Source organism: Eumetopias jubatus, unplaced genomic scaffold (assembly GCF_037043125.1).
Source record: "Eumetopias jubatus isolate StellerSeaLion01/CBP00866 unplaced genomic scaffold, mEumJub1_p1.0 scaffold_8, whole genome shotgun sequence".
NCBI lineage: Eukaryota > Metazoa > Chordata > Mammalia > Carnivora > Otariidae > Eumetopias > Eumetopias jubatus.
Window position 1 is genome coordinate 106,716,364 of NW_028274814.1, and position 26,546 is coordinate 106,742,909.

Sequence of the window (26,546 nt, forward strand, 5' to 3'; positions counted from 1 at the left end):
TACCTCTTAGCAGTGATTTTTTCCAAGAAGAGTATGGCTGTTCTGTCTTATGAAATGTTAGGAGAAGTGCTGGGGGATTCTGGGGAAAATATTCGTACTCTTAAAAGAGCCACTGTAAGAGGTGTGTTCCCTTCTTCATAGGCATGTTGCTGGATCTGGATCCAAAACCTAGAAGTTATGCAGCCATCCTACCACCAGTGCCAGCATGAAGACAACGTCAAGGATGGATGTACAGAAAGATTTATGAAAAATAAATCCCAAATTAATCCTTGAATAATGTAATTGAACTCATGAATCAACCACTCTGGAGTCTGCTTTTCCTCCAGATGTCATATTCTGTGAAATGATCTGTGTCCTAGTTGTTTGAGCTAATTTAGCTTCGGTATTGTGGGAGCAGTTGGGTATTTTAAAATTCTTTAAGTTTGAAAAGTTCCTGTTTGAGGTCTACCTTAGCTATATTCAAATATCCCCAGTTGGATAGAAGCATGAAGATCCTAACACTTCCTTGTTGACCCTGTTTGATATAGCCACCTTCTTCTCACATCCACTTCCAAAAGTACATACACTATGTGCTCTAGTTCTGCCCTAGGTCATCTTTGTACATATATCTTGACTGGATTCTACTAGGTATTAAATAGGTATTTTTATTTTTCTAAGTGTCATGTATATTTTCTTTTCAAAAAATCCACGATATAATACTTATCACCACCTTAATTTATTGAGGTATAAAAATAATAACCTCAAATTTGACCTTCATAAAAATATATTCTTATAGAAGAGTGTATTAAAATCTCCTCATATAATCTTTGCCTTTTTTTACTTTTTATTATCTTATTCCTCTGTATACACACATATGCACTCATGCATGCACACACGCCCCACCACACTTTCTCTCACATTCTTTTAAATTTCAACAATTATCTTTGGGCTGCCTGCATAACTTGGAAATGAAGGGAATTAGAATGTTAAGTGGATTAAAAGGTTAACTGCCTAATTTTAGTTTCTTTCCTGAAAAAACTATTTTGACCTATACAAGTTTCCTTTCCAGAAGCTAGGAATCCTTTGAAATATACTTGAGTGAATTAGTCTTTATCTCCCAAGTTAACTACTTTTATATAATAGTTCTAATGTTAGTTTCTTGGTAACTGATATTTTTCTGTCTTTTTCTGCTACCATGTCTGGGAAATTATGATCTCTAAACTTTGTTTCTTTTAACAATTATACTAAGAAAATATTTGGGGAAATGTCATAAACATCTGAATAAGCCTACAATATTTCTTATTTTTCAAGATACCATCTGGAAAATTAGTGAAAGTATCTGAAAAATTAGAGATATTTCAGAAAATATTCTACTTTTAACTAAATACTTATGGTGACAAAGTGGCCCTTCAAAGGTATTAGAAAAATACTTCATTTGCAAGATCTTACATAACAAAAACCTTTGCTATATCCCAGTATAATTCTCTAAGGTACTGATGAAATACTGCAATTATTCTCAGCATACCATTAACATTTAAGCATCTCACATTCAGTAATGGGAATTTGAAATGTTTCATGTCTTAAATGTCCCTAAAGTGTTATTTGCTTGAATTTTCTAACTTTGCTTACATGATAAAAATAAAGCTAGTATTGATTTGATTGGGCTCAGCTCCTTGAGTTTCATCCTGGATGATCGAACTTTCCTATGTACACATCTGATATCTTTGATTTGAATTCAGGGATATATTTAAAACATACTGTTTCTATGGACTATTAAAGCACTACCCTGAAGAAGTGACATTTAAAAAGTTGACTATTGCTTCCACTCCTGTATAATTTTTAGGAACTTATAAAAGTAGAGAAAAACCTGTGGTAGGGCTTTCAGAATTAATATCCTCATTTCATGAAATTATTATTTTTCTTTCACCAATTGAGAAGACAAGGTTCTCAGTTGATGGGTTTTAATTCTTTTCTTTCTAAAATTGTCACCTTCATTGGGAATGTGTCGACATTTCCATGAAGGAAAGGTAGTGGAAAGAAAAGTACCCAATGTGATTGTCAGGAAGGAGAGAAAGCCAAAGCGATAGAGCCTGAAGGCATAAGGCAGGGAAAAATGCAACAAGAAAGGAGAAAAGAAAAATATAAAAAATCAGAGATTAAACAGCATAAGAAAAATGCCGTATTTCTGACACAGGAAGCTTGCTAGGCCCGGGTAGAATTCATCTGTGGATGAGCAGGTGACTAAAGAGAAAAAGCAAATAGAGTTGACTGAGTTGGGCCGGGAGCAGTCATTACCTCATGAGAACATTTATATGGCTTCTCTCTAAAGGCCAGTAAACTAACACATGACCTGGCTGACATGAAGCACTGAGCAAAATGGGTCAATACCTCAGAGCAAGTCTGGTAGAGACCTGGTTCGTTTCCTGTGTCTTTGGTTGTTTACAAAATTATGAAATATAAAATACGCCCCAAAGGGTATATATTAAGGGTGCAAAGTGATGTTCCGTAATCTAGTTATCATTAGAAGCTCTTACAAATATCGATACCCAAACACCTCAGGATAATTAAATTGGTGTTGGGGCATCAATTTTTATGGGGTTTTCTTTTGTTTTTTTTTTTTTTTTTTTTTTCCCCAGCTCTTTAGATAAGTGTACTGTGCAGCCTGGATTGAGAGCCACTAGTAAAAAAAGTCTTCTATATTATAATATTTCATTAAATTAACTTTTGGAGGTGCCTCTATTTGACACATATAGTCCCCCCCCCCAGTTTTATTGAGACATAACTGCCATACATCACAGTGTAATTTCAGTCATACAACGTGATATTTCCCTGGCCAAACAGGTCCGGTGGTTTTGCTCTGCAAACTATTGGCCCTTCCTGCCCTTCTCTCAGCTCCAACACCTCTGGGCCACATAGTTCCCAGATGTTCTTGTCAGCCCCCCTGGCCAGATGGGGCTGGGAGCCACGATGGGTGGGTGGAGCTGCCTCAGCCCCCTCGCCTGGGTGGGAAGGGGAGCGGCCATCCCAGGCAACTCTTACACAGACTCCAGCTGGAAGGAGCCAGGAGCTCCTCATAGCCTTGATTGTGAATTAATCCCCCAGTCTGTGCTGTGTGTGGCACAGAAACCCTCCATGCCTGGTCCTGGCTTTGCTCTGGGGGTGATCGGCTCTGTCTACCTGCCTCTTGGTTTGAGCATTGCTCTGCTACATAGCTTCCAGGGATTCCTGCTGGCTCTTCTGGTCAGATGTGTCTGAGAGGCACTCCCTGCAGTAGGTGGGGCTGGGATTCAGCTTCTTGCCCTTGGGATGGCAAAACTCCTCATTAGAGGATCTGAATCAAGCAGATCTTCACTCTACAGAGTTCCCTGGTCAGAGGGCACCACCAATTTGCTGTTACAGATGAGCAAAACCGCTGGTTGGGTTCTACTTGGACAGCAGGTATAAACTCTGCCAAACTTGGTGTGCTAGTTGTTGCTAAACTCTCCCCTTTGCTCCATCATAGTCAGATTCCCATTAACTGAGCCTGGCAGATTCCCCTGCAATCGCACGAGGCAAGTTTAGCATCGTGACACCCACAGAGCCAGAGCGACACACAGTGCTGAGGATGGCAGTGCTGGTTGTCCCTCCAGGTTCTCTTGTCCCACTGGTGGAGCTGAAGGCTCAGGGGAGTGCTCTCCATCATGTGGTGTTGTGCTGGCCTGGGAGAGGGGCAATGTAGTCAACATCTCTTTCACTTCAAACGCAGTCTGTCTTGGTATCTGTGGTACAGGGGTGCCTGTTGTAGGATTTGGTTGTTCTTGAATAGTTGTTAGTTGTTCTTCTTATGAGAGGAAGTGAAATCAGGAATGACCCATGTCACCGTCTTGGTGATGTCACTTGTATATAGTTATTGTTCATTCGTTTTTTATTGTTGAATAGTATTCTGTTGTATCAACATAAACCATTTTACTGTGAGATCTTGTAGCACCTTCTGCAAACTAAGCCTCTGTTTGTTTGTTTTTTTCATGGCCAATTGATTGGAAGGAAATCTTATTAGGCTGTAAGTATGGGTTAAGGGAGAAGGGGCAACGCTGCAGGATTATCTGAACCATCTGTTAATTCAACTTCCTTGTGCCTGAAGACTTGCCTTGGACTGATATCTTTTATACCATTTCCAGGTAGTTGTGAATTGCTGCCCTGCCCCTTTAAAGCAAATGGACTGTAGCAGTAAGCCTATGCCTTGGGATCCGCTGGTCCTCTCACCTACCACACCACACAGAAACTGCAGGTCTGAAAGAGCCATGGAATGGATTTTTAAAGGTGCAACCAAAGTGCCTACTCGGAGGTGATATCCTGCAAAGATAGGGCACCATCCTCTCGAACACAGCATATGGCCTGATTAGAAACATGAAAATGTGTTCTGTCTCAAGTAGAATACAAAGAACCAGAAGCAAGGACTGGAAATAGGAGTAGCTTCATTTACCATCCCTCTTGGTTATCTACTTGGGGATTTTAGATTTCCAGAACCTGGAACTGTAAGCTTATGGAGATAGGCTTACAGTAATCTGAAGGAATGCCTCCTTCAGATTCAGAGTCAGAGTCAGATTCTTGTGAAATTTTATTCCAGGGATGCTACCTGATCACTGGTGGTGGTTCCTCATTCTAGGAGACTAGCTGGCAAGAAAAAGCTGCCATATTGGCAACGGTAATGGACTCTTTCCCTTAGGAGAAGATGGAGCTTCTGTTGCACAGTAAAGGTAGAGAAGATTGTGGTTAGAACCCAAATGAGCCAGTGCTGTGTACTTTGACACTTCTTTGCCCCATTTTGATGGTAAATTGATAAAGGGAGCAGCCAAAGAAAGACTTGGTGAACAGAGGCTCTGAATAAGTGCCTGTGTCACCCTACCACACACAGCGCATAACCCAGCAGGGGATTCAGCCAAGGGTGAATCTGGAATGATAAGCAGAGGAGAGAGACAATGACCATCAGAACTTTGTCCCTATAAGTTTACATAGGAGAAGAGATATTCCAGAATCCTGGAGTTTTTCCCAGATGAGTGAACTTATGTAAAACAGGTGGGTTCAAGCACAGAAGTGTGGGCTTTAGTGGAGGCTGTGGTGAACCAGCCTGCAGTGAACCCAGATGCCCCACTTATTTCCCCAGCTGCTAGGAATGTTGACGGCTGACAGCCCACAGCTGAGTTCCTGCTCCGCATGGTTGTCGGCCAAAGACACCTGCTCTGCCCAAGTTCATGTTTCTTCCCCAAAGGCAACTGCATTTAATGATAGGTCAGCATGGAGGTAAAAATGACCAGCTCCCTTGCCTCGATTTGGGACATCTCTGAAGGCCAATCCGAATTCCAGAAATCCCACAGGTTTGGAAGGGCATGTCCGTTCTACTTCTCCCTCTGCTCAGTCACGCTTCCCTTACCAACAGTGACTTTCTGAGCACTCTCACTAATATATCTGAATGCAGATCTTTTCATCAAAGTCTGCTGTCTGGGATACCTGGACAAAGATAATGTCCTACTATCATTTACATTTCTATATGGTGTGTGCTTTCTCGCCCTTTTTTTCCTTTTTGCTTCAGTTTTTAAAAACCCATTTCTTAGTTCAGAGAAAAACGGGAACCTCATTCTTGTTCACTCTTCTCAGCTGCACTCTGTCGGCTGTTCAACTCATCTTTTAATTTGTTCAGATATTTTCTTTTTTATTTATAGAAAGTTCATATGATCCTCTTTTATAGATTTGAACGCTCAAATTCTCCACCCTTTGAGCTATTTTGTCTCTCTTTTTCTCTATTGTTTTTAACATTTTAACCATAGGTGTTTGGAAGTCCTTGTTTGCTAACTCCACTATCTGGGTCATCTTCTCTCTGCTATTTTTTGGTGAGAGTTGGTCATTTTCCCTCATCTCTACATTTCTAGGAATTTCTTAATGCATGTTGGATATTGTATATAATATAACTCTAGAGACTGTAGATGATATACCATTTTCCTTTGTTGGTAAATAGAATGGGGGTTGGGGCACATGAGTCCAGTCAGACATTAATCAAGGTTGGGGCTGGGTTTCAGTATTAGTAAACTCAGGCCACTTCTGCTTGGCCCCGCTCAGGTTTGCTGTACTTTCCTTCTCCCTGCATGGGGTTTTGGTTCCATGTCAGTGGATCTGTGTCTCAGGTTTGGAAGAAGACTGCAGAAAATTCAGCTCTGCCTTTCAGAGATAATCGGCCCAGCTCTTTGGTCTCCTACTTACATTGCTTCAAAATATGGCCACTTCTCTGAAGGTGAGACAGTATGTTTCAATTAGGCCACTCCTATAAGACTCCTGGAGATTGCACCTTACCTTCTGGAAGCTTTTGGCTTAGTCCCCCAGGTTTCTGGATAGCACCAAAAGTTAGCAAATGTTTGTGAAGAAGAGCAGTTGTGCATTTGGAACCCCTCTGGCTTGCAGTTAGTCACATTGGTCCTGCAGACCCACTCACTGTTTTGCTAGCTTCTCTTTTCCAGAGCTGGGGCTCTGACTGACCAAGCCAGTTCTTGAGCAAGCACCCCAAATCAGAAGGTACCCACAGGGGAAAGAAAGATAAACATCTTTGCTCACATAAAAGGGTTTTGCTTTTTTTCTGGAATTTTAGTGTGTCGCTTCTGAAGTTCTCTGATGCTTTAAAACTATATAATTTATCTGGCTGTGTCCAGTTTGCAGCAACAATGCTTTCCTGTGCTGACCTATTCTGTTCTAAAACAAAGTCTCCTTGTCATTAGTTTTTAATTCCATCAATTATGGATTGTTAATATTACTGTTTGGTAAAGTCAAACTTTCAATGATATGCTATATTTGTCATTTTCTATCCGTACAAGTCATTTTTCCTCTTAGCTTTTCTTCTTAAATCAATTTCTTAAAGTACATTCTTTAGAAGTTCCTTTAATGAGCCTTTGTCGGTGTTAATACTCTTGCTAAATGTCTGCATAAAAGTGTCTTTAATTCACCCCGGTTCCTGAAATACGGTTTAATTGGATATACACTGGAAGTTACTTTGTCTGTCTGCCTTGAAGATTTAATCCAGTTCTCGGTAGCCTTCCATTGCTGAGAAATACATTGTTGGTGTAAATGTAAGTCCTTTCTAAGTGTTCTGTCCTTTCTGTTGGACTTTGAAGATTTTCTTTTGTATTTGGTATTATTCTTTGGTTTCTCTGGATGGGTCTGATAGGTTATTTGTTTGTTTGTTTATTTGACTTTTTTTTCTTTTGCTTGGGCTGTATTCAGCTTCCTGAACCTCAAATAAGAGTCTTTTATCAATTCTGGAAATTTCTGTCATTATGTTTGATTTTATGTATGTCTTTCTCTCTAGCTCTCTTTCTAGTAGTCCAGTCAAATGCTTATTATATTATCTCAGTATACTGTCTGAATCTTTTACTCTCTTGTCTGTATTTTGCTACTGCTTTTCCCCCCAAGTTTTTTTCAGGATAGTTTCTTCTGACCTACCTACCACTTACTGGTTCTCCATTTAGTGTTTAGTTACATTTATCCTGCTGTTAAGTCCATTCAAAGAGTTTTAAATTTCAAGTATTTCTGTTTGGTTCTATTCTAATCACTGACATCAACTTTTATAAGCCTACTTTGGAACATCTGAATCTAGCTTACAAATTTCTCAACGTTTCTCTAATATTTTCCATGTCTTTTCTGCCTTTGCTACATTCTAAATATTATTTTTATTCCCTTCCATTCATTTGTTCTTTCTTCAGAATTTAATTAGTGTCTAATCTGGAGTTTCTAAATTCAGTTATTACATTTTAATTTCTAGAAGTTATATTTGGTTCTTTCCAAACCTGCATTGGAAATTTAGAGATTCTGATATTGCTTAATTATAATTTTACTCTAGTGTTTAATTAATATAAACATTTATAATCTCTCTGTGATAATTCTAATATTTGTAGCTTTTTATTTTTGCTTTGTGCTTTATTGCTTCTGCTTTCTCATGCATGTGACTTTTTCCTTTTGTGGTTTGATATTTTTATCTGTAATATAATCCTAGAATTGTATCTTTGAGAATATTTGATCTTAGATTTAAAATTTGTTTCCAGAGGGAAATTTTGCATTTCATCTGCAATGTACCTGGGAGCTCTAACAATTTGGGGACACTCTAATGTAATTCTTTGCTTGAGTTTCTTTTCCCCTCACCATGCCTATTAGTATTAATTCCAGCATTATATCCTATTGAAGGCAGGTGTTCCTATTACTTTTCTCTGTGGAGCAAGGTTTTTTAGGGTTTTTTCCCCCCTCCTGGTTCAATGATTGTAATAATCAAAATTATTAGAATAATGTAGTTAAAAATAAGCTGCAAAATTTCAGTGGCTTAAGAAAATGATGGCTTATTTTCCTCATGCCAAGTCTGATGTGGAGTGGGCTGTCTTCCCACATTTTTTAACTTTAATATGTGGAACACATTACCTCCAGAGAGCCAGGTCTGGAAATGGAGTACATTATTTCCACCCACATCCTACTGGCCAGAATGCTGTCACATAGCCCCAAACAAACTGCAGGGGAGCCTGGGAAAGAGCATCTTCCCCTGAACCCAGGAAGAGGAAGGGTTTTGGTGAACGTATAATATTGTCTCAGTCACATCCGCCAAGGTTGAAAGGCGTTCAGGTGTCCAGCACTATGGAGGTCTCCATTCTGATTTTGCAACTTGCAGGAGACTTAGGCTTTTTTTTTTTTAATGCTTTCCTAAATCAGGCTTGTGGTCAGTTAAATCAGAGCCTTGGAGATGCCAGTTTTAGTGTGTCTGGGCTGGCTGGATTTGTACTTTGTTGACAATTCTGAGAATTTCTCTTATTTTTCTGCCAGCTCATCAATGCGTTTTTTAAAAGTTTCCTTAAAACGCACATTTTGCGCACTATTCTTAGGTATTCTGCACCAGGAGAATTTCTTAGGACAGCCAGTCTGACATATTGCAGACAATGGAAGTCAACTTCAGCATTTGAAGGATTATTCTGATCCCAGCTGATAGCCCGTACTGCAGTGTGGTTCCTCATATTGAGGAAGAAACTGGGCGGTTTCTTTATTTTGAGAGTCTGAAATGTTACATCTACCAGATAGCTGCTGCTGTTCCTTAGCATCCGTATCTTTCTCTGTTTTATTTCATATAAGAAAGCCAAGTTATTCCCAGACCAAGTTGTTTGAATTAAGTTTCCAAGGGGCTGCTTTTATCCAGCTTTCAATTAGACCACTACTATATCACTTTTCTCGTTTCTTCCCTTTTAAGATATCCTTCAGGAAGTTATAGGAACATTCAGTCTGAGGGGAAGAAGAACTGATTTGATAACACCCCATAAATTCATAACCACCTACATTCCAATTAAAATGAGGTATTATAGGGGATATCAAATGTTGAATTATAGTTAAAGTATTAGCATTTCCTTATTTATAAAAACATTAGGTAAAGCTCGCTTGTCAGTAGGAAACAGTGAAGACTTAAGAATTAAGGTAGGTGGTCCAATCCAAGATTACTTATTGAGAGTTGTCATAGTTGTAGATCATAAACTAATCTAAATGCAATGTTTAATTATTGTAAAAACTGAAGTGATTCACATGGCATAGTCGATGTTGTTTAAGCTCAGTGGGTATTACCAGAGCTATATATTCTCATATAGTGTTGAACTAATTTCTGTTGTAAAAAATGGGTTAAAATTACTTTTGCCAATTTTTGTAAACCTTAAGAGGCAACATCAGATTGAGTTCCATTTAGAATTTTAAGTATAAATAGTGTAATTAATTGAGCGATTGATAAAGTCTCTTGTGTTTTTGTTATAACATTTCTGAAAGAATCTTAATTTGGAAAAATTACTTTAGCCAAAGTTTTCTACTTTTTGGACTGATTTCACGAACTTCACCATAAGCATTTGCTGCAGAGTGGAATCAGTACCATATAGGGCCGACCCAAAATTTTGTCAAACTTGCTTATTCAAAGCATATCTTTTAGCTCTTCAAATGAAGAGATTGATATTTCCTAATTGTTAAAAACTACTTTCTATATTGCTTCCTTTAGTTTACTTTTCTTCCAATTTTCCAAGAAGAGTCGATATTATAAACTTCTTTAAGCTTACCTTATCATAGTCTCAAATTGTCAAATTCCTGACAGGTGCATCAATACTATTGCCAGTTTGGTTACAGAAGGTAATTATTGCTTTTTAAATTTTACCATTCTTGAAATGTTTTCCTGTTTTTTAGATTTGTTATGCTATATTCCCTCATTTCACTCATTTCTTCCCATGACAGTATGGGTGGTTGCTTAAATAAGACACAGCAGTTTATGAATGGTACCTGTAAGTCCAATGAAAAGAGAACGTGTATTAGTGGTTGCATTAAAAAAGAAATCCTGTTCTATGGTCATTGTGCTGGTTTTCTCTCAAAAATTGTTTTTGTGTTATTCACAATTCCAGCACGGTTTCCAATCTCCATCATATGTCATAGTTATCGGAAAGGGGAAAGAATGTCTGCTAAAGAAAGATAAACTGGTGATAGCTAGATATAGAGTATGAGCACCATTGGCAGCACAGGCAGGAAGGTAGAGGATTTGAGAAAAAGATGACAATGCTTGAATTGGAGGGGTCAGGGAAGATCCAAGGGGGTGATGGGACTTGAAATAGTCTGTTGTATGTTGAATCACAGACCTGTACCTCTGAAACAAATAATACATTATATACTAAAAAAAAAAAAAAAAAAAAGAAGAAGATAGGAGGAGGGGAAGAATGAAGTGGGGAAATCGGAGGGGGAGACGAACCATGAGAGACAATGGACTCTGAAAAACAAACTGAGGGATCTAGAGGGGAGGGGGTGGGAGGAGGGGTTAGCGTGGTAACGGGTATTAAAGAGGGCACGTACTGCATGGAGCACTGGGTGTTATGCACAAACAATGAATCATGGAACACTACATCAAAAACTAATGATGTAATGTATGGTGACTAACATAACATAAAAAAAAAGAAATAGTCTATTATAGTCACTGTACTTTTTTTTCTTTCCCATGGTAAGACCCAAGCTTCTAAACATTTTAAAGGTGACTTTATTTCTTTTTTAGTAGGGTTATTTTACTAGGTTAATTTGGCAAACAAAACTTTTCTTTATACCGTAAGCACCTGGAAAAACACATCCTATAATTCAGCTAGGTAGATTTTTGTATCTTAAGGCAAGTCTTATCAGTGGATCCCATTGAGATTCTTTCGCCAGAGAAATTTTTCTGTAACCAAAATTTTGCAAACGATATTTGGATATTGTTGGCATTTATGCAGTGATGCAGGTTAAGAACCTCTCCTTAATATATTATAATAATCCAATACCAACTGAAAAAAGTTGGAAAGTCTAAAGAAAGAAAAGTAGACTATAATGAGAGTAAATGATTCGCTTAAGTAGTTTCTACCACCTTCTCTGTGTCTTTCTGTAACTTTGTGTTATTATTCTGGTTTAGAGTATTAAAAACTGGACCCCATGTATTATACACCCAAGATGAAATAAAGTATTCAGGCAACCAGGTAGGTTAATGAGTGCACTAAAGAATACTAGGGCTGGTCAAAGGGGGTGAGTTGTCCAAGAGAGGGGGATGAAGAGAAGGAGGCCAGATATGGTTTCCAGAGATCCGGAATAACTAACCTCTGATGAGAGTTGTGTATATTAATCTGTTTGGGCTGCCATAACAAAGTACCACAAACTGAGTGGCTTAAAAAACAGAAATTTATTTTCTCACAGTTCTGTATACAAGAAGTCCAACGTCAAAGTTCCAGCTGATTTGGTTTTTGGTGAGGACATTCTTCCTGGCTTGTAGATAGCTGCCTTCTTGATATCCCATCATGGCCTTTCCTCAGTGCGTACATGGAGAGAGAGCTCCTTCTCTGGTGTCTCTTCTTATAAAAACATTAATCCTATCAGAGCAGAACCCTACCCTTTTGATTTAACCTTAATTACTTCCTTAGAGGCCCCATTTTCAAACACAGCTGCACTAAGCGTTAGGACTTCAACATAAGATTTTTTGGGGCAGGAGGAAGGACACAGTTGACTTCATAATACTGTGTGTCTCACAGTAAGCTTATAAGCCAATAAGAAGTAGCCAAGAGTGTTTATCAAATCCATCTTCTGAGTCACCTCTGTTCAACTCATCTGGCTAAACGCAGGTTCGAGTTCCACTCACATATTTACTGAAACAAAGTTTCTAGGATTTGGCTAAAAATCTCAATTTTAATAAGACCAGGTGATTGATTTGCACACCAAATATTGAGAATCAGTAACCTAAAATACTTAGTAAGAGTTGCTGCTAGGGAAAATCAGTAGTTTCCATCAGAGAGACTATTTTATTGAGCACTTACTAAACCCCTCTATATAAATGCAAGCTTATAAGTACTCTTTCTAATACTTTTGTTGCACTCAAACAGTGAAAATGGTGTTCATAACCTCTCAGTGTGCTATGAAGTTTAGCAATGTAGATTAATTTGATCAAGGTCTTGTCGTTTGGACTCATTTAAGAAAAAAAAAAAAAGAGCCTTGTTCTTTGCTGTTGCAGTCGGCATAAACTCCAAGGAGTGATTAGAATTTAGTGAAAAATGTTGAGAAAGGTGACAGATTTCTTACTGTGTGAAAGAACCCCAATACATGATTAAGAAAAACCAAACTTTCCTTTGAATCTTAAATATTCATCTCAAATTGCCAAATTTACATGTGGGGAAGATGAAGGGGGAAACCTGTTTTTTGTTTGGTGGATTGAGTATTGCTCTGCCGGATGTCCAGGGGCAAAAAATCAAGCAGGAGAAATAAGCTGCTATTTGCAAAGTGTTAAAACAACAGCCAGATTGTTTCTTCTTCGCTTACTGTGCACAGTATGGGCTGGCACCGCTGTGGTAGCTTAGAGATTGCAAATGCTGTCAGGAAAAACAAACCCAACCCTCTAGATAGAATAAAAGGGTGAATAAATAAGCAAGGAGGAAGACCAAGAATTTATCTGCAGTTAACAAAAGCGGGATGTATTTGCTAACGGAATGGTAGAAACTGCTGTGTGAGGAGGGAGTGATCTCGGGAGATGTCTTTCTTCCATCTTGCTGTATTTGTTTCTGAGTGTAGCATAAATGTTGATTTTAATTAGCAGTGAATTCTTTTAAGATGTAAAATTTCCTTTAAGACCCCAAAGCCTATTTAGCCTACATGATGGTGTTGACAGGAAGAGTTCATATATTTCTTAGATGTTTGTTGAGAGAAGTGTCTTATAGAGTTTTTTCAGTGAAAACTGAGTGAATGGAAAGAGAAAGAAAAAAGAAATTATCTTTTGTTACATGAAACTAGTTTTAAGCTATTTACCTGGAGTATACCACAGGGCAAATACTTCTTGTGGTAAATTATCTCTCTGCCTCCCTTTCTGTCTTTCTCTTCCCCACAAAAAAATATATATATATATATATCCCTGGAAATTTCCTTGTGGAGTAGTTGTAATATCAATCACCATTACTGTATGGACAATTTCAGCATAAACACAGGTTTAAGTTGATAAAGATATTCTGATCACAGTGACTAGAAAGATAAACTTCACCAAAAAAAAAAAGAGAGAGAGAAAGAGAGAGAGACAATTAGCTAGTTTTACTGAAAATGTAAGTCGTTTGAAATGATCAAACAATCAATTTTATTTTTTCTGTTGTTTGATTGGTATTCTGTATTTCTTTGTTTTCTTTTCTTACTTAGTGCAGGACAGAGTTTATCCTGATCATTTATAGCATTTTCAGGGAGGTAAGCTGGTGCTAAGGATCACTCTTTTCCTCTCAATTAAGAGTGTTTCAAACTGGTTTTCACCTGTAGAGTTTTGGTATGTCATGTGGTCTAACTTAAAAATTAGAGATGAAAAAAAGGGTTGGTATTAGTCAGCCATATTAACTGTAAATACTTCTATAGAAATTTCTTAATAATAGACTTAGTTAATAAATTATTCATATTAAACAAAAATAAAAAAACATATTAAACTGAGTAAATTTCAAAGATCTTATTGGCTTTTTTTCAATGATTTATGGTCTGGGCAGCATCCCATCTAGCAGATAGAGAGGAGCCTCAAGGAGCTGTACAAATGAAAAACTTTCATAGGCAGAGGGGAGTCAGACTAAGGCAAAAAGTAGATTGCTTCTGTCAAAGTCACTTTCCTTTAGGAGATGACAGGGTCTATCAGGCAGATTACCTAACTAGTGCTCATCATTATAATTAAGTTTTGATTTGGTGATATGGGGCTTAGCATTAGTGACTCCATTTTGAGACTGTTGTCTTGTTTTTAATACTCAGGAAATAGAAGGTATGTTAAAGTGTTTTAGCCCCTGGATGTCAAATCTAGACTGTGGGACAATCATTTATATTTTTGTACAATGGAGACATTTAGAAAGGGTTCTTGTAACTTCTAGAAGATGACAAAGAAAAAATGGGAAATGGATTTGAAGTTAATATACTGGTTAACAATACAAGTTCACATACCAATCCTGCTTGTGTTACCATAAGCGTAAGATTCTAAGCTTAAGGACTTAGTAAAAGTTGTATAGTTAACTTATGTGAATAGGTACATACACTTCAACGCTTTTCAGCCACTAAATCAGCTAGCAGTAAAGGGACCTGGGTTAGAAAAGGGAAATAACTCAAATGATTTCATTATTTTAGTGTGAATGTGTACTTCATTGTTTTAGTACAGTTGTTTTGAAACTTAAGGTTATCAAATATTTTTGTGTGTTCATGTTCGACTGACTATTCCTGGTTATGCTTTTGACTAGGAAGTAGATGCTCCAAAAATAGTTCTTGAAATAGTGAACGAATAAATGAAGCCTTTTTAAACATCCTAAGGAGAAAAAAATATATAGTTGATCCTTGAACAATGTGGGGATTTGGAGCACTGACCCCCCACACAGTTGAAAATCTCAGTACTAACTTTTCACTCTTTGAAAACTTAGCAACTAACAGCCTACTGTTGACTAGAAGACTTACTGATAACATAAACAGTCAATTAACAAATATTTTGTATATTTTATATACTATATATTGTATCTTACAATGAAGTAGCAAGAGAAAAAATGTTATCAAGAAAATCATAAGGAAGAGAAAATACGTTTCCACTACTGGACCATAAAAAACAATTCTATGGATAAGAGGACCTATATAGTTCAAACCTGTGTTGTTCAAGGGTAGACATAAGACTATATAAGCCTAATATGTATTACATTATATATATATTATATATATTGCATTGTATATTATAGAATTGTGTTTGCTAGTATCTAGTAATTTGATTTGACTTTATATTTTTGTATCTCTTTACTCTTTATATTCCTGTCCCTTATGAACACAAAATATAAGCCCCTTTGATCATCCTATTCTCTTTTTGTTTTAAAGTTTATTTTTTAGTAATCTCTACACCCAATGTGAGGCTCAAACTCATGACCCCCAAGATCAAGAGTTTCATGCTCTACCAACTGAGCCAGCCAGGTACTCCTACACTATTCTCTTAAAAACTTTAATCCTCATTTTATTCTGTGTTTTCCTTTATCCCAAGATTCATTCTTCCATTGCTAACCTTTGACCCAACTCTTGTGATTGCTCCCGTATAGGTTTTACCTCATCACAAAATGTTTATGACATAATTTCTCCTCCTTGACTTAGTTTCCTTTGTCTACTGGGGACACTTGGCCCATGAAGTCCTTTAAACTAAATACTGCCCATTCTCCTATAAGCCCATGTTCTTTAGATTTACTCTATTTTTAGATCAATAAGGCATTCTTTAAATATTTTTAAGTGATTGTAATGAGATTATTATTCTTCCATCTCTCAGTAAAACCCATTCATTATTCCAAGCTAATAGAGACCAGCTTTGCTTTCCTACTTTTTAAAGTGGCTGTCTTCTAACATCAGTTACTGTCTTCTAACATCAGTTACTCTCTCATATTTATCAAGAATTTTGCTTCTTGCCTTAATCTCTCTCTTCATCCCTCCCCCCAAATTAATTACCCTGTCGCTGGACCACCTGATTGATGTTTTCGCATTAGAATTTGTTACTCTATTCCAGACCGTGTAAGCTATGTTCTACTCATTACATGGTCAGACCATGGGTTTGTGTATCATCTGGAACTCTGAAAACACCTGAAATTCTAAACTTCTTCAATCCTTTTCATGACTAAAACTTCCAAACACCTCCTCAGATCCCTAACTTTATCATCTTATTGAAAAATGCCTTACTATACATTATAGCCATTCTAACTACTAAAATCTTGCTATATTTTTCCTTAGAATTTTCATCACTATTAAGAATTATATTAGTTTTTGATTTGTTTGATTCATAACTTTATTTCTCTCTCCAGAATGGAAACTCTTGAAGGACAGTTGTTTTGTCTTCTTCACTAATAAATCCCCAAAGTTTACAACAGTGCACAGTGTAGAATGGGTATTTGTTGAATTGATGAGTGAATAAAGTAATTCCTGTGAATCAGGGGGCCTTTTTTCTTAATAATTGTATATCAGGTTAACTATATCTTTCAATTATGTGTACATCTGCTTTTGCTGGTTAGAACTGCCTTCAGGCTCAGTCTCCATGGTGGGAATGATTTTACTATGTGACTAAAAGATTGTTTCCCCAAAGACTATCTCAGAAGCATGCACATTTTAGGGTGAATGTTCCTTTTAGAGTATGTTTACAAACTATAGTGAATTTGGCACGTCTTTTATTAGTGAGTGACACTTTTATAGTCCTGTCTACTTATTGATCATCCTCAGTAGGAAGACGGCAAACATTAAAGAGCCAAAAGAACCACACATTTAGTTCTTTGTAACCAAAGGTATGATTCAGAAGGTGATTTTGGAACAGAGCCTAGATAAATGATACATGAAGCTTCTTTTGCATGTCATCCAGAAACAAGAATATCCTCTAATGCATTTGAGTTTGGGTCATCCAAATAGGTTGCTTTATGGCCTTCCCTTTGCGTATGAGGAAGTAACTATACTAAATAACAACAACCAAAAGAATGAATGTAAATAAATAAATGTAAAATGCGAAGTAAGCAGTGATATGAGCTTTCAACCACTGTTGGCATTATTTGTTTATCCAGTATTATGTGGAGTATAATTGAGAACTCTGGGGTATCAGGAAGAGCATTCTATTCATCCTCCTGTCCCTCCAAAAACAAAACACTGCCTAGCATTTGGCAGGCACTAGTCCTTGTAAAATGACCAATCAGATTTTCATTCTTGAGATCTGATCTCTAATATACACTTGTATTCATTTTCTCAAAATTAGTTTTTGCTTTTCTGGTTGTTTTTTGTTCTTTGTTAAAGTCACTTGTTCTAGATGAGTTATTATTTCATTATAGTTAAAAAATATGTAGCTATAAATTCATAGTCTCATAGGAAGAACATCTTAGAACCAGAATTTTAAGACTGGATGGGTCATTAGAGATCAGTCCAGTCCAAACATTTTATTTTACAGATGGGTAAAAATGTCCCAGAGAGGTAAGTTGACTTGCCTGGGGTTTTAAAGTTTTTAAATTGGACTAGAATCTGGGTCACTCAGTGCTGGGCTATTTCTATTATATTATATGATTGTGCCCCATGAAGCACATTCAGAGAGTAATAAACTTATGGTATGCAGTATTCTCTAAGGCAGTGGCTCCCAAACGTTTTGATGACACACTCTAATGAGTAAACAACTTTGAGAATACTCTCAACATATCTAAAATTGTCTATTAATCTATTAAATATTGTGTATAATTTCATAATAGAAATTTATAAGAATAATAGAGTAATAACACCTTAAAGTAATTTTATTTACTTTTACTAATAGTACAGACATCCTTTTTGCTTTCACCAAAGAAATAGTTATTAATAAAATTTCTGAGAATGCAGTACATTTGAATATGCTTTATTATTTTTGAAAATTTTGGTTTAAATATCACTTGATAAAGTGACTTAAAAGGCATGTCCAGAGTTTATTTTGATTCTTTGTTTTAATTTTCAGAGTGGAAGAAATATAGGGTATAAACTTCTGGTTATGAGTAAGTTTTGGGGATATAATGCTCAGCATGGTTAGTTGACAATACTGTATTATATACTTGAAGTCACTAAGAGGGTAGATTTTAAATGTTCTCATCGCACACACATAACAGGCAGTAGTAATTATGTAAGATGATAGAGGTGTTAACTAACCTTATTGTAGTCAACATTTCACAGTGCATCTGTGTATCAAATCCTCACAGGGTACGCCTTAAACTTATACAATGCTATATGCCAATTATATCTCAACAAAGCTGCAAAAAAATGCAGGTAACAGTGGGAAAAAATTTCACTGGCTGCGGTGAGTACAATATGATATTAACTTTTAAATTGCATTCACCAATTATGCAAAAACTTGTAGATGGAATTCGTTTTCTTCCCAGCTTCTCTGGGAGTCAATAATTTATTCTTGTAAAGAAAACCTAGATGTCAAAAAATATAACTATCAAAAACCTTTCCTTTGGATAAAAGCGTACAGACATACGCTTTTCTTTTTAAATGTTGATATGCATAAATTTTAGCAGTAACTGCAGATATTTCTAACTTTTTTCCCTCCAGTATGCTCTCTGTAGCATGAAGTTTTTTTGGAAACCAGTTATTCTTTCACTGATTATTGAAATTACTCTCTATACAGATGTTCATTGTACCTAATATAAAAATTCACATTTCAAAAGCTTTCTAGATAATTTCAATATTTGGGGCAATTTATTGTCAAATCTGATTAGATTATCATTGTTTATCTTTCAATATGGCTGATGAGTAGCTTGTATTAGAGAATAGAAAAATAATTAGTTTTGCAATTTTCATATTATTCAATTTTACCCCCTTCTCATATCATCAACCTATGATTTTATTTTTTTACAGAAATAGTCTGTAGTTATTTATCAATTTTGAGAATTAGTCTACTTAAAACTGGACAATATTGTACATCGATCTCCTCCTTGGTTACCTGTCCACTGAAATACACTCTGTGTTGAAAGCAAATGAATGGGTGAGACCACTACAGCAGCCTCTCCAATGTGAAACTTTCCTTCTTCCTTTGGGATAGCAATCCTGCATGACATAAAATTATCTGAATTGGATATTTGGGCATAGACTGAATGAGACATCAGTGTGAAATCATATTGATAGTTAAATACCAGCAAATATTGATTTTTCTCATTCCTTTAATTAAAAATAGAAGTAGAGATTTTAATATTTTTTTCTGTTATCTTAATTATTTTGTGCGCACAAATCAGTGTCTTTGCTCCTCTTTATAGATGACTATCTTTGTGGTACAGCTTCGCTTACCTGGTTTGTCTAACCTTAAAACTGGAATCAAGACTATACTAGTCTAGGAGCATCTGGGTGGCTCAGTTCTTTCAGCAACCCACTCTTGATTTCAGCTCAGGTCATGATCTCAGGGTCCTGGAATCAAGATCCGTGTCGGGCTCCCCTCTCGTACTTTCTTTCTCTCTCTCTCTCTCTCTCTCAAAAAAAAAAAAAAAAAAAAATCCCTGGTCTATAAGAAGCTGGATGACTGATTTGATCATAAATACTTATTTGGCACCTATCTTTAGAGTAGTTACAACATTTGAGTGTTAATAACAGCCAAAACAATGACAACAATAGCAACAACAAAATGACATTATTGATACTTTGGTCTAAGCTGAGCACCATACTTTACAGGTATTTTCTCATTTAATTTTATGTATTTTACAGATATCTCAAAGCTCCAAACTTTCCTGTTTCTTTTTGTTCTATCTGCAAAAGGATGATAATAAAAACCAGTGGGCCTACCCCGTAAGTTAATAGTGAAGTATGTAATGTGGACAAGACACTGGAGTAGAAGTGAGGAGTTCTTGGTATCAGTTCAAGCTAGTTCTGCTATTAACTAGCTTATATGATTTTGAGTAGTTATTTCAAGTTTCTGGACATTCAAGTTTCTAGACATTAGTTGTTTTATCTATAAAATGAGAGTGTGGCTAGGGTAAATGATTCTCTTAATTTCCTTAAAAACCATTATGCTATTTTAATTTAACTTAAATTTGTGTATGTGCATAGTGTACACACATGTGATAATTAAAGTGAGGGATTATTATGGTTAAAATACATGTAACAAATATGTTTCCAAATCGAAAAACTGCTTTTCAGAGGATATTTTGGGGAGGGATACTGAAAATATCCAGTGTGTTTGGGCTCCAGGGTCAGGACCTTGTGGGGATTAGAGATGGTAGGAGTCCAAGATAAGAAAGGAAGTGGCTACTTTGGTGATCTAGTTAATTATTCCACTGCAAATGTTTTCCCCAAGGTGGAAAAAAAAAATTAGTGCTAACCATTTGCTTAAGCACCAGAGGGACTCTGCATAAGGATTAGCTAGCAAGTTTCAAAGGAAGATCAAGCGACTGTGGAGGGTATTTATAGAAAAAAGGCAAAGTTTAAGCCGGGCTGTTCCCATGAAGTCTTATTTTCTTACTGAAAATTTGCCTTAGAGATGTCTTTGGTGTCTTCCTTCTATCTGAAGGTTTCCTAAGGCACGTGTTGAGGCAGAGATATAATATCCAGCTGGAAAACTGGATCCTCTCTATGAACCTTCTAGAGGAGTAAATGGCAAGTAGAATTAATGCCTAAAGAATAAAGTCTTTCCAAACTAAATTTATTTCCTCTGACAACTGGGCAAAAGTGCTCGGGAGATCAAGTTGTACCTGATCAGGCATTTTGCTACTGAGGTATCAGTTACGTGGTTAGAAATGGAGAAAGATGTCTCTGGGTAATTGAAGAGTAGTAATCAAGAAAGGGTCTAGAGAAAATAAGCAACTGAGGAAATGGGAAAGAATCGGAAGAGCAGAAGGAAAAAGCGGAAGAAAGATCAGAGACACTGATAGTTTTTACTTAGGGAGTAAATTGTATCTTTCACAAAGAATGAGGGAATAGTATAGTATTACAGAAAATTTTAAGTAGAAGATGTTATAAGCCTAGCCTTTTTCTCTTTTGTCTGCATATTCTTGTTTGAAATAAGAAAGCTTAAATGGAATGCCTCTTCATTTTGTTTGATAAACTACATCAAGGACTTCAAGACCCAATTCAGTTTCTCTTCCTTTCAACCTTCTTCTCTTCTGTGGGATTGGTCACTGTCCCTTTAGGCTTCTGCTATACTGAATATATTTTTATATCTGTATATATGTATGGGATACAACACGTCACATTGAATTAGCAATCATTTGCTTACCTAAAAGTTTCCTGTACTTTTGAGTCTCTTGAGAGAGAATACTATTTATTTTACTAGCACCAAGCTAGGTCCTGGCACACTGAATTCAGCCAATTTATCAAATGATTTAATGAAAAAGTATAACCCAGGTCTTTAAATTTCAGAAAGTACCAAATTGATAGTGATCATGATGTGATTTTTGTCATCTATTCAAAAGAATACTTTTATGTTGATTCTGAGGCTAAGGAAATTGCAGACATTCTAGACATTAAGGCTCTAGAATTTCATCCTCTTTGGAGGCTGATGTAGCCACTCTGCTCTTCTAAGACACTTACATAGTCCAGAGAATAGGATGGCAAAAGAAAAATGTATTTTAGGATTTTTCAAAAATATGATCCACACAAAGTAAAGAGACTTAGTAAAGTCTCAGTGGGAGTAAGATGAACATAGGCTGTGGGGAAGAAAGGGTAACACAGAAATGCTAACTTGAAAATAGCATAATGCCGCTTGACATGTGTGAGTATTAAATAGGTCACCAACTGTCCTTACCATTCCCACTGCTCTTCCCCTGCCTTATGTATCAAGGCAAATGGAGATGGAAGACACCTCATGAACAGTCAGAGAAAGATTGTTGTTGACCTAGGTCATAGTGGTTCTTTTGGATCCAAAATAACAAAATCAAACCACAGAAGGATGGAGGAAAGAGCTAATCAAAAGAAGTGAAAAGGCTTTGCACTTGAAAACTTAAGCAAAAGGGAGAGAAATGTAAGAGAACAGAATGGTTGGGTCAAGAAAATGATTTTCCTACTCAGAACTGAGAAAATGCTTTTAAGTTTGAAAGTCTCTTAAAAAGGCCCATACATTCAGTAAAAAGTGAGCAGGGAGATGACTAATCAAAACTAAAACTACAGGTTATAAGCTACTTTGTGAAACTATCATGAAATTCAAGATCAAAAAAAGAAAGAAATTTGGAAATTTTTTCAGAAAAAATATTTATCTTTCATGTAAAATTATTCTTTTATGGTAACTAAAACCTGTGTCACTGGTTATCGGCTTTATCTGCCGTGAGTATTGCTTTCATTTCTCTATCCCTCCGTTGACCTTATATTTCTGAAAAAAATTGCTATCTCAACTACATTTATTAATAATAACACATATCTCACTTGATATAATAAAAGACAATTGCCCATCAGAATCTCTCATGAGCATGAAATAAGAAGTGACATCACACCAATTTATTAAGAATTCAACTGGAAACAGGTGATTTAAGTTCTGGTTAGTTTGTGCATTGTGATCTTAGATAAGCACGTATTTTTTAGTAAGCTTTTAAATGTCATTGAAAATAGTCTGAGACCCCTTGCTTCCTTTTTGCATGGTTTCTCAGTAGTGACACTGTTGACATTTGTCGTTAGATGATTCTTTGTTGCAGGGGGCTGTCCTGTGAATTGTAGGATGTTGAGTGGCATCCCTGGGTTCTACCCACTACATGCCAGAGCACCCTCTACTGGTGGGTGGGCCAAAATGAGTTAAGGGTAGTGGGAGAAATAGGCTTACAGTTATGAAATGAATAAATCATGGAAATAAAAGGCACAACATAAGGAATATAGTCAGTGGTAGTGTAATAGTGATGTAAGGGATAGATAGCTACATTTGTGAGGAACATGGCGTAATGTATAAACTTGTTGAATCACTAAGTTGTATACCTGAAGCTAACATTGTGTGTCACCTATACGCAATAAAAAAAAAATTACAAAGAAAAAACCCAAAACTCCAGACTTTTCAGTATCCTCTTGGGAGCAAAACTAACCCCAGTTTTGATACAAAGAGATCTGGGGTCCTGGTTTGAGAACCACTCATCTCAAGGGCTCAAGCATCTAGAGAAATAAATAATGCCTAGAACCAGATAATGCATCCAAAAGGAGGAACAGAGGAGATCGTAGAACGGACCCATTCACCTTTCCCAGAAAGCCAACACTGCTCTAAGAAGAATCACAAAGCTGGGGTGTCATTTTTGTAGTTTTTGACCAGAGTGTATTCTGCATAAGCATCAAATGACATAAATTCAAAGTAAGACCACACACATTGAAAACTAGGGTGGAAGCCTCTTTGAGATCCTTCCAACTGATTGTTTAATTCAGAAAGGAAGAAGCGATTATAAAGAAAAAAAGGAGGCCATGGATCCTTCAGTTCAGACTGTTTGTGATTCAGTGGGAAGTGCTGTTGCCTATGACAGTTTTACAAAAGGCAGAGGACTGGTAAGAGTTTACAAGCTTTTCGGTCTTGTTAGGAACAAACCTTAAATTGCCTGATGTGCTGTCCAACTGTTTAAAAAGGCCCTCTGCAATAATGTGTATTGGCCATTTTCTTTCTTTTATTGCTTTCTGAATTTGAGGGTGGAATTCTAATCAAAATCTTTCCTTGCACATGGTTCCATTATACAGTCTAGATATTATTTCCCAATTTTTAAGACCAGCTGTTATTAATGTGACTGGGTAGATTTAATAGTGTTCATCAATGTTTAATTTTATTTTTGCCACAATTTTCTGCAGATTTAAAGATTAAGGCATGGTCTAAGAAAAGCTATGGATTAAAACTGAATTTGAAATTTCGCTCATAGTCACTATCATTTCATCAACTGAAGAGTGAATCACTGGGGAGTGGGGCCCTATGTGGGTCTGAATATGTAGCAGCCCATTTGTCATCAGCAGAACTGGTCTGAGCAACATATTACCTGGGATAGGGTAACTAGAGGTGATCTCCGACTATGTGAGTAAGTCACTAGTTTTAAGCTAGATTGAGGGAAACCAGTTATTGTCTAAAAAGGATGAACTCAAGGCTCTGACATAATTTTCACATACAGGAATGAGGAAGAATCAGAACATGGTTAGGTTAGCTCCACTGAAGACTCTTTTTACACAATAAAGGGAGTGTATTCGAATGTTACTTGCTAAGTAGTTTACTGCTCATGCTACTATTAACTACAGTTATGGCCACCACCATTATTACTGCTAAGAACAAAAATAGCAGTAGCTTCCATCAATTTAGGAGTGTTTATTGTATGATGCTTAAATTCTTGATATTTAAATTCATTATTTCAGATCCCCTCAACAGCCTGTAACTGGTACTAGCTCCAATCTAGAGATGAGGAAATTGAATTTGAGAGAAATTATTTTCTTCGGGTCAAATTGTATTAAGTGGTAAAGCCTGAATTGAGCAGCATTGACTACCTCCAAACCCCATGCTTTTTGTTGTTGTTGTTGTTGTTTTGTTTTTTAATATATTGCACATGTAAAGCTCCTGTGATGAAGGCAAGGAAGGAGGCAAGAAGAATGCCCCAGAACTAACCTGTGTGCCTGTTATTTCACAGAGGATCAAGAATATTCTGATTCTCCACCCTTCTGCTCAACTGAATATTTGGGTAGAGAAGTCATTTTCTTTCCTTTACTTAATTCTACTTGTTGTTTACCTTTTCTTGGCCCATTTGCTCTTAGCGATGAGATCATACATGTAACCCAACTTTTGTGGTATATTTTAAAATGTAGTATCTGCCCCATTATAGCACAGTGAGGGAATGTTCAGTTTTGAAGAGAATGAGAATCATAAGCACCCTTTTTCTAATAAATGTGTTCCTCTCTAAAGCAGAAAGATCATCTAAATGATAAATCCAACTGTGCATGATTTTGGTGATAGTAACCAAGAATAAAATCTTCTGGGATAATTAGCAATAAGTCTTTGTTCTTTTTGCTGTTTTGCATATTTATACAAGATCCTTCACTGACAATTTCAAAGCTGAGGCCAGTTAATATTCATTTAAAAATATTCAGGCTCACATTTTCTTATATCTACTTTTGTAATGTTCAACATGTCTTATTGTGATAAATGTATGACCCTGCATACACACGTAAACCTTTCTATTCATTTTACTTGTTGATTTTTGTCAAAATCAAAATTGATAAATATAAGTCACCATGTAAAGGTGGAAAGAAGAATGTGCCTATAAACTATCATTTATTTGACAATGTCTAGAAAGTGGCTACCATGTCCCCAGCTAGGTGCTGTGAACAGCAAAAGCAACTAGGTTCCTGCCCTCATTGGACATAGGTTGGGGGGAGCAGTATATCCGAGAATTTCTTTAGATTTTCTTCCCCCACCCTGCCTCTCCTGGTCTATTTATGCTTATGGAATATTGGGAGCAGGGGACTCAGAGTCAGACAGAATTCAATGAAACTTAGTTTTGAGAACACTCTGAACCTTAGTTTTTCCATTTGTAAAATGAGGTGATCATACCTTCTCCACAGGCTAGTTGTCAGATTACGTGAAATACTGTATGTAAAGAGACTGCCATGGTGCCTGAGGCAGAGGCACTTAACATTAGCTTTTATTACAGCCATCTCTGTTTTTACAACATTTGCACCTCTGCCATCATATAGTATCCTCTGTGGAACTCTTGCCTATGGAGTTTTGAGGTAAGTACCTATGGATTCTAGCACGGAGATACAAGGATTTGGGATCAGGAAAATGAGACGCTTGAAGGCCAGAAACAGGGGCATCAGGAGATCACATTTCTGAGGACTTAAGGTCCTCAGCACTATGAGGCATTATGTTTCACCACTTTACGGAAGTACAGTTTTCCATATGTATTTTAAAGATACTGGTAAATTGAAGTCCTCATTAAGCTAAATGGTAAAAGAAGAAAACCATTAATCACAAGAAAAGAAAAAAAAAATCCTGTGACTAAATACCTAGCTCTAATACAAACAAAAGTGTTTTTTTCTCCCCAAGTAGTTTTCTGGATGTTGTAGCAGCTATCAGAAAACTGTATATGTTTGGCACATAGTTTATGTTCAATATATGTTTGCTGAACAGGCAAACAAAAATTAATAAACTCTTCCCTTTATTAAATAAAATTGTGAAAGTCCCCCTAGAAATAGTAATTTCCAAGAGGTAGCCAAATCAGTCAATAGTTTTGCATTTGACTGATACTGGTGAGTATTAGGAGTCTGTACTAATTCTGCTTGAGTTAAAACGTTGGAAGATACATGCTGGTTTTCAGAGCTGTCAATCCAAGAGTATATAGGCAGTGACTTTTCTACAGAGAAAAAACATCATTAGTTTACTCAAACTTTTTCAGAGATATTCTGTCCCAGATTTAGTATTCTAATCTACAATGACAGTGTAATACCTGAATGGACTAACAGGATTTCATTCTATTATCAGGCAGTCCTTGTTGTCTGGCAACAATAATTAAAGAATGCGTTACCTTGCAAAGTGAAGCATTACCCATTGGCTTAGGAAGTTCTCCAAACATGATTAAATCATTCATAGCTTTTAAAATGTTATGTTGAGTCGTCCTTTAGTT

At 36.6% G+C, this 26,546-nt stretch overlaps 1 pseudogene; it reads right to left on the reverse strand.

The window, feature by feature from the left end:
- Positions 1-9,077, reverse strand: part of LOC114210977 (cationic amino acid transporter 3 pseudogene) — a 36,239-nt pseudogene extending 27,162 nt beyond the window's left edge.
- Positions 9,078-26,546: the final 17,469 nt, after the last annotated feature.